General features: G+C 38.2%; 1 pseudogene; it reads left to right on the top strand.

Moving 5' to 3' along the window:
* The window catches only part of LOC101567716, a 9,713-nt pseudogene extending 9,291 nt beyond the window's left edge, over positions 1–422 (top strand).
* The last annotated feature ends 10,159 nt before the right edge of the window (positions 423–10,581 follow it).

The following is a 10,581-nucleotide window of genomic DNA, read 5'->3' as shown; positions in this document are numbered from 1 at the left end:
TTTGTTTCATCACATACACAGATGAAGAACCAGTCAAGAAATTGTTAGAAAGCAGATACCATCAAATTGGTTCTGGAAAGTGTGAAATCAAAGTTGCACAGCCCAAAGAGGTATATCGGCAGCAAAAGCAACAACAAAAAGGAGGAAGAGGTGCTGCAGCTGGTGGACGAGGTGGTACTAGGGGTCGTGGTCGAAGTCAACAAAACACTTATGGTAAGGCATCTCGAGGAGGTGGCAATCACCAAAACAATTACCAGCCCTACTAAAGAGGAAGACATTGGAGGAAACAGGAGATGCTAAAGAAATCTTCCAGGACTACACTGAAGATTGGCCTTCTGTTGCTCTAATGATTATTTTGTGAAAGACTTTCTAGTGTACAAGACACAATGTCCAACTGTATATAGCTGCCAATTAGTTTTTTTTTTTTTGTTTTGTTTTTACTTTGTCCTTTGGTATGTATTATGACTGTGGATTTGTGTTTATACAAATTTTATTTGTATGATTTCTCATGTTAAACCCCAAATAAATGCTTCCTTACGTGAAAAAAAAACAAAGAAAAAGAAATCCCAGTGCCTGATGGATCAGTGGGAAATGGAAGATCTTATTAGCTTGACGATTAGTACTTTTCTCTGTTGTCAACTGCCACTTGCCATATTTTCAATTACGCCACCTGATTTATAGAAACTCTGTCTGCCGCAAGACCTTGAATGACTCTCGACATGGTAGATACTGTACCATGACATCTCCATAAAATTGGGAGAAAAAAAGTAATGAATACGTGTGTTTGAACTCTTGTTCTGCCTGATCAATGCCACCTAAATTGCCCTAGAATGCCAATTCATCTCAAGGCCGCAGTATCTCCGGGATGTGGAGATGGCTTGATTATTTCTTTATGTCTTTTTGGACTTGAAAGTGGTAAATGTGTATCCTCAACCAGGTCAGTTGGAGAACTCCAAGAGACTCCTGGAGAAATAGGAATGAGGCTGAAAACTCAGGAGGGCAAGGCGTCCTAAGGACTGGGAACTTGCAGTGGTGCTGATTGCAGGCTCCAAAGCGTAGGGCTGAATCCACCTTTCATCTTATGTTCTAGGCTCTTCCCTTTTGGTCTAGGAATATATTCAATTATTTTATTTGGCATAGAGCCAGGTGGGAAGTATCAGCTTTTGAGCATCTATCATATAAGTCAAACTGTGGTAACCAATACTGAGGGCAGAAAAACAAAATTTAGGACTTCATATGTTCCCTCAAGAAAATTCTAATCTGATCTGTCAGGAAAAGATATATTCCTATGATGTGCATATGAATAGTGAAACATAATATATCATTATTGGTCTGCATCAGTGGTAAAGATGATGTGTGCAGCCAGAACATTAAAGCTGTCCTAATTTGAAGCTCCATAGAGGGCGCAGGGTCACACATTATATGCAAGGCTCATCAGAAAGAACTGGTTCCAACTGCATCTAAAACACAAATGGCTGGAAATAAGATGTACACTCTTAAAATGTTCTCATGAAACTAACTTACGATTGTTTACCAACATAAAATGTTTTAGAAACTAAAATTCAAGAAAGTAAATATAGAAGATGCTTTTCTTTTTTATTTTTAAAGAGAATAAACATACAGTCCAAAACATTAAAAATGATACAGGACTTCACAAAACAAGATGACAGGAGTTCCACAATGGTAGTTATATAGCATACTGGTGTCTTCAACTTATTTGTTCAGATTACAAGATATAAGAATTGGTCCAAAAAATTAAAAATAGAAAAAATATTTCAGCATTAACTGTTTCCTTTTAATAGACCAGTTTTGTTATTCACTTAAAGTGCTAAAAATAAGCAATAGAATAAAATTGCTGTAAAGTATTTTTAGGACAGTTTTAGATCCCACAGTATTTGAACTTGATATGCAATCTAATAAGTATATTTTAATTATTGGCGGCATTGATAGAAAAGGCTAGATTTCCAACTTGTCTTGAAACATCTGATGATTTCGCTGCATCTGGTCAACATCTGTAGAAGTGATGTCCAGAGCAGAGAGGCACACGACCTCTGCAGTGCCCCACAGCCCGCTGTCCCAATTTGCCTCTTTATTTTCTCTCCCAGCATGCGGTTTCAATGCATGCTCATCAGCTAGCTCCTGCTGACATTTGAATCTGAGATCCCCTGATGAAGGCCAACCTCTTCCAAGTGCAGTCATGCCTTTTGCAACATTCTTTCTCCTTGAACATGTCTAGATGGGAGCTCATTTCTCTTGGCTACCCATTCTGGTGTCCCACATCCCTCGGTTTAGCTATTGATAACCTCTTTCCTTTCACTGAAATTTAATCTGTTTTTCTAGCATTGTAATTTTCTTCCACTTTTATCTTTTAAGGGAAACATGTCTTTCCTTCCTTTTTCATTTGATATACCTTTAAATATATGTAATTATCAAACAGTGCCCAAAACTACATTTCAAGAAAGCTTTATTCTCTGTTCTAACCCTGATTAATCCTTGCTCTGCATTTACTCTTTTAGTTCTGTTATTAAAATCCTCAATCGATTGTAAATTCATATGCAGTTGTAGGAAATAATAGAGACCTCATATATTGTTTACTCAGTTTTTTCCTAAAGATAACACATAAGACTGTATTACAATATCAAAAAGGGATGATGTTGGCATCATTAAGACACAAGGCATTTCTACCAACACAATCTCTTTTATAATCACACCTACACCCACTTCTTCCCCCATATGACAATCTCTGCTGTATGTTCTGTTTCTATAATTTTCTGATTTCAAAATGCTATTTTGAAGGCTGTCCTGTGTATCAGTGGTTCTTTCTTCATCCCTGCTCAGTAGTGTGTTGTCGTACAGATGAACCATTATTGGGGACCCCTGCAGTGAGTAGCCAACCCCCTGCCCAGAGTTGTGGGTTGGGGAGGGGGATGAGAAAAAGAGCAAGAGACAAAAAAGTACAAGGCAGGGCCTTGGGATGACCAGTTGCTCTTGGGGGAACAAAAGGCCACGAGGCACCCAGAACCTTAGTATTTATGCCCTGAGAATGATTGGGAAGGTACTGCAAGTCGATGTGCTAGACATGTGATGAGGTTGGCAAGGCTTGTAGCAGGGGGACAAAGCATTCTTGCTGAAGGGACGGGAAGTTTTACAATTATGAATAAAATTAGTAAAAAGTAAATAAAAATTTTTGGTAAAAATCACTCTTAAATGTTCAGAGATAAATTCCTAGAAATGCAACTGATAAGGAAATTGCCAAACTCTACCAGAGTCGCTATAGTACTTTACATTCCTCTTAGCAATGTGTGAGTGAGTCAGATGTTCATATCTTAACTTGCATATGGTGCTGCCAATATTTTCTTTTAGTCACTCTGATATGAGGATAATGGTGTCACACTGTGGCTTTAATTTCCATTACATAATAGCTAATGATTTTAAACGTATTTTTATATATTTATTGATCTCTGTGTGTTTTCTTTGGTGAAATGTCTCTTCATATCTTTTGCATGTGTCCTAACTGGATCTTTTGCTTTCTTGTGGTTAAGTTTTAGTCCTTGGTCAGATATGTGATTTGCAGGTCTTTCTTCCCATTCTATAGTTCAGATATTCATCCTTTTATTAGGGACTTCTGCACAGCAAAAGATTTTAAATTGGATATAGTTTATGGATTTTCATTTTGAGGATTGTGCTTTTAGTGTAAAGTTTAAAAATGTTTCGCCTAGCTGTGGATCTCAAAGATGTTCCCTTATGGCTTTCCTAAGATGTTAGTGCTTCATCTTTTATATTTAGGCCCATGATGTATTTTTGGGTAGTTTTTATATAAAGTGTGAGACTTAGAATGAGGTTTGTCTTTTTTTCTCTATGGATATCCAGTCACCCTAGCACCATGTGTTGAAAAGGCTATCTTCACTGAATTGTGTTGAGAAATTAGCAAAAAATCGATTGGTATATGTGTGTGGGTTTATTTCTGGTGTCTGTATTCTGTTTTGTTGATTGTGTCTTTTGTATTTCCACAAATATACACTCATGATTATCATACCTCTTTAGATTAAGTCTTAAAACTATGTAGACTCATCTCTCTGACTTTATTATTTTTATAAAAAGTTTAACTAATGTAGTACTTCTGAATTTGCATATGAAAATAAAATAATCTTGTAAATATATATAAAAAATTGACATTTTTGACAGTTACTGAGTTAAGTTTGTATATAATTTTGTATGATTGACTATTATAGTGAGTCCTTAAATGCTTGACGCTGGGCCTGGGAGATAGCTCGGCGGACTAAGTGACTGCCTGGCAAGTGCAAGGACCTGAGTTTGATCCCTGGTACTGCATGCCATGCTGGCTCCTGAGCTGTGCCAGCCACCAAAACAGGGCGTGGTGGTTCATGCCTGTAATCCCAGTGTTGGAGAGGCTGAGACACGAGGATCATTATGGGTCTGAGCTGTGTAGCGAGACCCTGTACCAAATAAATAAATAAATAAATAAATAAATAAATGAAAGGTTTAAAAATTAAAAATTTGATTTTGGTATGTCTTTCCATCTATTTAATTTCTTTTCTTTCATCAGTATTATATAGTTATCAACTTTCTGTACATATTTGAAATTCTTATACGTAAATATATATTTGTAATCACATTTTATGTTGTACAGAGTGATAGTGTATTCAGCACATTTCATGTTTATAGAAATATACATACATACATATACATATAATACTTATACATGGATATATAAATATGTATGCATGTATTTGTAAGTACATTGTTTAGCTTCTGTCCTCATGCCAATCGTGTCAGCTAGCTTTCTTTGACACTGGCCTGGCATGGAAATGGAGGAAAGGCTACTTCCACATGAGCTTGGTCTCTCCATCAGCACCTTAAGTGTGAATTCCTTGTTACTGCTGGCTGAGGGTGGGAATGCTGCTTCCATAGATGCACTTCCCTGGTATTGTAGGGGATGTAGCCTCAATACCACCTGGCAGTGATGAGAATCTTAATGGCCAGGTGGGCTCTGCTGACACCATCCCTGCAGCGATAGGAAGAGGCCCTCATTTCTTTTTCTTGTGGGTAGATGTTCTGGTGACTCACATGGTCTCACTCTATGACGTGAAGACATTACCTTATTACAGCCACAGGGGGATTAAAATGTTAGTTCTCTGCCTGACTTCTCTGGCACTATAGGATTTTGGAGACATATCACTGTAGTTTCGTAAAGGGCAGCATCTAAACTCTACACCTGGCCTTTGCTGCAGTGCATGGTAGAGTGAAGCTACCATTTTTCTACGATTTTGTTTGGAATAGAGGAATTATTGTTTAAAAGTTTATATATTGCTGGAATGGCTAACTCTTCATTATTTGGCTAGAGGAAGCACACATTTGTCTGGGCTTTTCTTATCTGCATCCATGAGCATTTCTAGATGTCTAACTTCTTTATGCACAAATTTGGGATAAACAAAACAAAAAGAAAACTCAAGGAACTCATTACTACATTGTTCATTGTCTTGGAGTTGTCCCTCATGGACCTTCTTTCCAACTGACAGTCTTCTTAAATGAAATATGTGTATAAATTTATCCCTCCTGAGTATTCAGTTGTATTTAGTGTGTGTGGGTGTGTGTCTACTTCATGTCCTCAGCAGAAGTCTGTGCTCTACTTTTGATAGCAAAAACATATTGCATTGCCTAATCCTCACTCGTGCTTAGAGAAGACTCAGAAATCCACAACAGATGGGCCACATGGATGCTGATATTTTCATCCAACCTGACAATACCATTTTGCAGAACAATGTCCAAGTCATGCTAGGGGAGCCATGGTTTGGCATTTAACTCATGCTTACTGAGTATCAGCTATGGATCAGGCACTGCTTTAGGAAGTGATATAACAACAGGACTACTTCCCACAACTGATATCCAACCGTTCTTATCAAATTATTTGAAATTAGTGTCCCATTTAGTGTGAGTCTAGAATGTAAAACGCCTCACTCCTTTCCCAACATGGAGTTGATAGGTGTATTCTCTCTTCTTTCCATGAAGTTCAGACCTCTAATCTTGATGTTAAAGCTCTCTAAGATCTGCAAAGTGTAGGAGTGCCAGATCTGTAATCAGGTTACACAATCTGGAGTAAAAATAAAATAAGGTTTTATCAATATTCAACTTCACCTCTTTGCAAAGTCTAGGTTCTTCTCTGGGGCACCTTCCACCAAGGTGAAATGTGAAATGTAACAAAACTGCCATCTAACACAAACCACCTTTTTATTTTGGAAGATTTTGTAACATATTCCAAAGATGGTTCCTGACAGTGAGACCTTGTCTCAAAATGCAAAAACAAACAAACAGGGGACAACTTGCTTGGGCCCTCCTTCTGTCCCCCTTTAGGACAGGAGCTTTCTTGCCCCCAATGAATATATTCTGCTCTTAAATTCCTTTTGTTCCTAAAATTCATTTTTCAGTTTTAGAGCACACAAACCCATCCCAGGTACCTTTCAGGGAGGGAGTTTCATTTTTTCTCCTATATTATTTGGAGGTCATCCACTGAGATCATTGGATGGAGGTATGAGTTTGTTTTTCTTTCATAGATTCTGGATTGGGACTTGCTTAAGAACATCTACCTGTTCTGGAGAGGGCTACTCCAGGGACGCCTGGTGGAGGACTCAATTGCAAATAAGGTGGGAATGCCCAAAAAGATTTAAAGCTATTCCACCCAGCCAAGATAAAAAAGCCTGGTGTCTATTGAGGCCTTTAGACAGAACCTTTGAAGAGTATCTCTGACTTCTGGCTCACAACTACAACCCCTTTCAGCCTGAAGAAGCCAGAGTGGTCATTGCCCATGGTTCCCGTGTGGCAGTTTGGGTTCCTTCTTCAGAGGGGGGAATGTTGTAGGCAGCTGAATTAGATAGAAATATTGTAAGCAGTCAGACAGGGTCAGGCCCTCAAGAAGACAATATGGAAGACAAGGTGACTTTGCAACTTTGAGAGATTCTCCTTGCTGTGGTCCACACTTTGAGACAAGATAGTAAACAAATACAGGCACCTACTTCCCTAAGGATGGGAATCATGGATTGATATTCTAAATAGAGATGAGTGTTCCACTGCAATCAGAGAAGCTGTATTTGGAGAATTCTTTAAAGGACCTTTTATTACTTGAAACCAGTCTAACGATTGTGGCTACTTGAATTCAGCAGAATAACCCAGTATAGTCCAATAGTCCATGGTGGTGGTGGGTTATCAGCAGAACTGGCAATTGTTGGACGTTGTTGGCTTGAGCCTTTTAAGCTCAACACATTAATATGGCATTACTTTTGTGCCTCATGGTTGTACTTTTCTTCTGCATGGTTAAGACCAGAGTAAATCAAGACCTATATAACTAGAGGTATAACTGTTGTGTCTGACAGGGTCAGTAAAATCCCCTTAGGAGTTGTACCAGAACCATGTTTAGCACCTTGTGGATCTTTTGTCAGTGTTTACCATCTGGATGAGTCACAACCATTGCTTGGCCAGTTTGCTCTCTGTAAAAGCATGAGAGAAAATTTTCTCTCTAGATTACTCTCCTTGGTCACACTGTGCATTGTTGATCACTTTCCTTTGTGGCTCCATAGTCTCCTTGATCAGAGGATTTGGAATACTGCTGAGTTATAGGATGTCATAGCAAAGGTTCTCTTGTGTTCTGGGTCCTCACTGATCTTGGATGATTTGGGCCAGGATGTTGGCTATCCTTATAGTGCCTCCATTTCTCTAATTTTTAGTCTGAAGACTTTGATTGTTGTCCATCCAGGAGAGAAGCTTAATGATATTATTACCTTGTAACAGAGGCAGTTGAGCTTGACATCACTACCTGTCTGATTATCAAGCACCTTGAACATGACTTGGAGCTGCTGTTTTCCAGCAACCATGGATGCTCTGTACTTTGGATCCCTATAGCATGTGAAAGAGACATTTGCATGTTTTTGAACACAGGTTTAGATATCGAACCATGTACGACATTGTAGCAGGACAGTCGTATGACATATTTTTCTTGTCTCTTGTTTTCTTTTATTATCTTAAAAAAAAACTTTAAATGGAGTATGGCAGTGATCAGTATGACATTAGAGGCAGTGTGCATTTGGATGGCCAGGATGGCATGTATTTCAAGCATGGTTTTAGTGTTGCACATTGCTCTTCTCAGTGTGGTTTCTTGGTTCACAGTAGTCAGCATGTAGAGTTGGTTGGGATGTGAGTTCTACCCATTGACTGATGTTTTCAGGAACCTGATGGAGATTCTTGAGACCATTGTCTTGACAACCTTTTTGGGTAGATGAATGGTTTTGTCCCTGAAAAACAAATAAACAAACAATAATATGGTTCCTTATAAATCTTGTCTATCTGTTCTTTTCATTTCTAGTCTCACTACTCCATTGAGCAATTAACAATTCTCTACTCATTCTTCCTTTCTGGGGCAACATCCACAATATGTACCACTTCAATACCTCCCCTCAGATATTTAGCAGTGAACACAGTATCTACTGGTAGTAGATTAGCTGGAAGATATAAATTAGAAGGCACATAGGATACATTTTTGTGATCCCAATAATTTTTAGCAATGTAATATTCTGATCATATACATTGTCTTGATACAAAATATTATTCTAACTGTGTATACCCATTCAAAGAAATAATAAAGGATGGGTAATATCATATCCTCAGAGTAAAATGTATCTTTTAACTTGTAGACTTCCCCAGGGTGATTGAGCTGTTGAAGGAGATTGTATGGCAATGAAATGTACTCCAGCTGAACAAAGAAATCATATTTGTACCCTCATAAGCTTCACTACAGTAGCCAAAAGGTTAATAAAACTAATTAATTTGAAACATAAACTTATAATTTCTTAGTTCCATTTGTCATAGTTTAAGTGCTCAAAAGTTACATGTGGATAGGCCATTATACTGAATGTGGAAGGCTAGAACCTTTCACTGTTACAGAAAATTTCCTTGGATAGTAGTTTGGAGAATCTTGTTATTTTCAATTCTTTTGTTATCTTCTAGGATGACTTCTGCTTTTCCTGAATATAGTATTTCCTATTATATTGCTTTCCCATTTGACTCTGAAGTCTTCTCCTATTTCTCCTTTATCCTTGTCTCTTTATTCCATCAATTTTACTTTTAAAGAATGACTATAAATTATTGCTAAAGAAATGACTGTTGATTGCTCCTTTAGTTTTGCATTTCTTTATAGATAATGGCCTCAAGATGCTTATCTTTAAGGCCTAATTATGCCCTAGCCCCTGGTTTGTCCTCTCCTCTCAATTCCTGAAAAAAAGCAAGAACATAAATTCCACATCATAGTATTTGTAAACTTTTCATATCATATCTAGAGCAGCAATGAATATAGTTTTAATCCTTACATGGCTATCTACATTCCAGTCAGTAGTATTTCCTTCAGTAAATACTTTTTACTGAAATAGTAGTAAATTTGCATTCATATAATTTGAACTTAGAAAAATCAAAATTTCTGTAATTAATTCCATTTAAAGAATAAATATTAAGATGAGTGTGTGATTAATTATGTACAAAAATGTTAAATGATTTTTCTTGACATTAGCTTGTCATTTCAAAGTATGCAATGAAAAATTGCTAAGAGAGAATCCTGCAATGAAGTGAATATAGAAGTAAAGGAGAACCAATTAAAACACTTAAGTTATTGGGAGATGTAATCAATCCTCAGTTATCCAAGGACTGTTTTGTGCATGTATTTCTTCATCTGTTAGGTAATTGAAAAAGGGTGAGTAAAATAAAAGTTTAATAATTGATTAAAACCAGTTAAAACCTAATTGCAGGAGCTTTCCTGGCATCTTTTAAGAGTTTTGGTGGACTCTGGGCAGCCTGCGGGTCTCTGGTAAGCTCTGACCTTCCTTAGCCCTGAGCGTGCAGGTGTGGCTCTTCTGCTGGTGCCAGTAAAAACTTTTAAGAACTGATGTGGACTCTAAGTGGCCAGTGGGACACAGGGGAGCTGAGATCTGTGGGCCCAGTGCATGCAAGCACGGAGCTTTCCTGGCATGATTTAAGAACTTTGGCGGTCTGTGGGCAGCCTGTGGGACACTGGTAAGCTCGGACCATCCTTAGCCCCCAACGTGCAGATGTGGAGCTTTTTCTAGTGCCTGTCCAAACTTATAAGAACTTAAAAGAACGATGAGTGCCCTGTAGGATGCAGGAGAGCTGAGATCTGGGGGCTAGTATGAGCAGGCGTTGAGCTTTCCTGGAGCCATTTAAGAACTTCAGCAGACTCTGGGTGGGCCACAGGACTTTGTCTGGGTGATGTCTGCAAGCTTCAAAAATGCCAAAGCACAGAAGCAAAAGGCAATCTCCATCCTCTAGCCCACCCAGAACAATCCAGGAAACAAAGACATATGAGAACTTGGAAATCACACAGCTGAAATCTGAGAAATGATAGCAACTGATGTAAAGAAACAAGTTGATCAGGCTATAGAAGAAATAAAATCAGAAATAATCTCTAAGATCAAAAAAGAAAGGAGAACAATCGTGAAAGAATTGATCAGGAGTCCTAGCCCAGGTCCGGTGAGTGTGTGGAGAGCTTCCTGCTAACCTGCGCCA

This window comes from Octodon degus, unplaced genomic scaffold (assembly GCF_000260255.1).
Source record: "Octodon degus isolate 3935 unplaced genomic scaffold, OctDeg1.0 scaffold00025, whole genome shotgun sequence".
In the NCBI taxonomy this organism is placed as follows: Eukaryota; Metazoa; Chordata; class Mammalia; order Rodentia; family Octodontidae; genus Octodon; species Octodon degus.
This window is presented reverse-complemented; position numbering and strand designations above follow the sequence as displayed.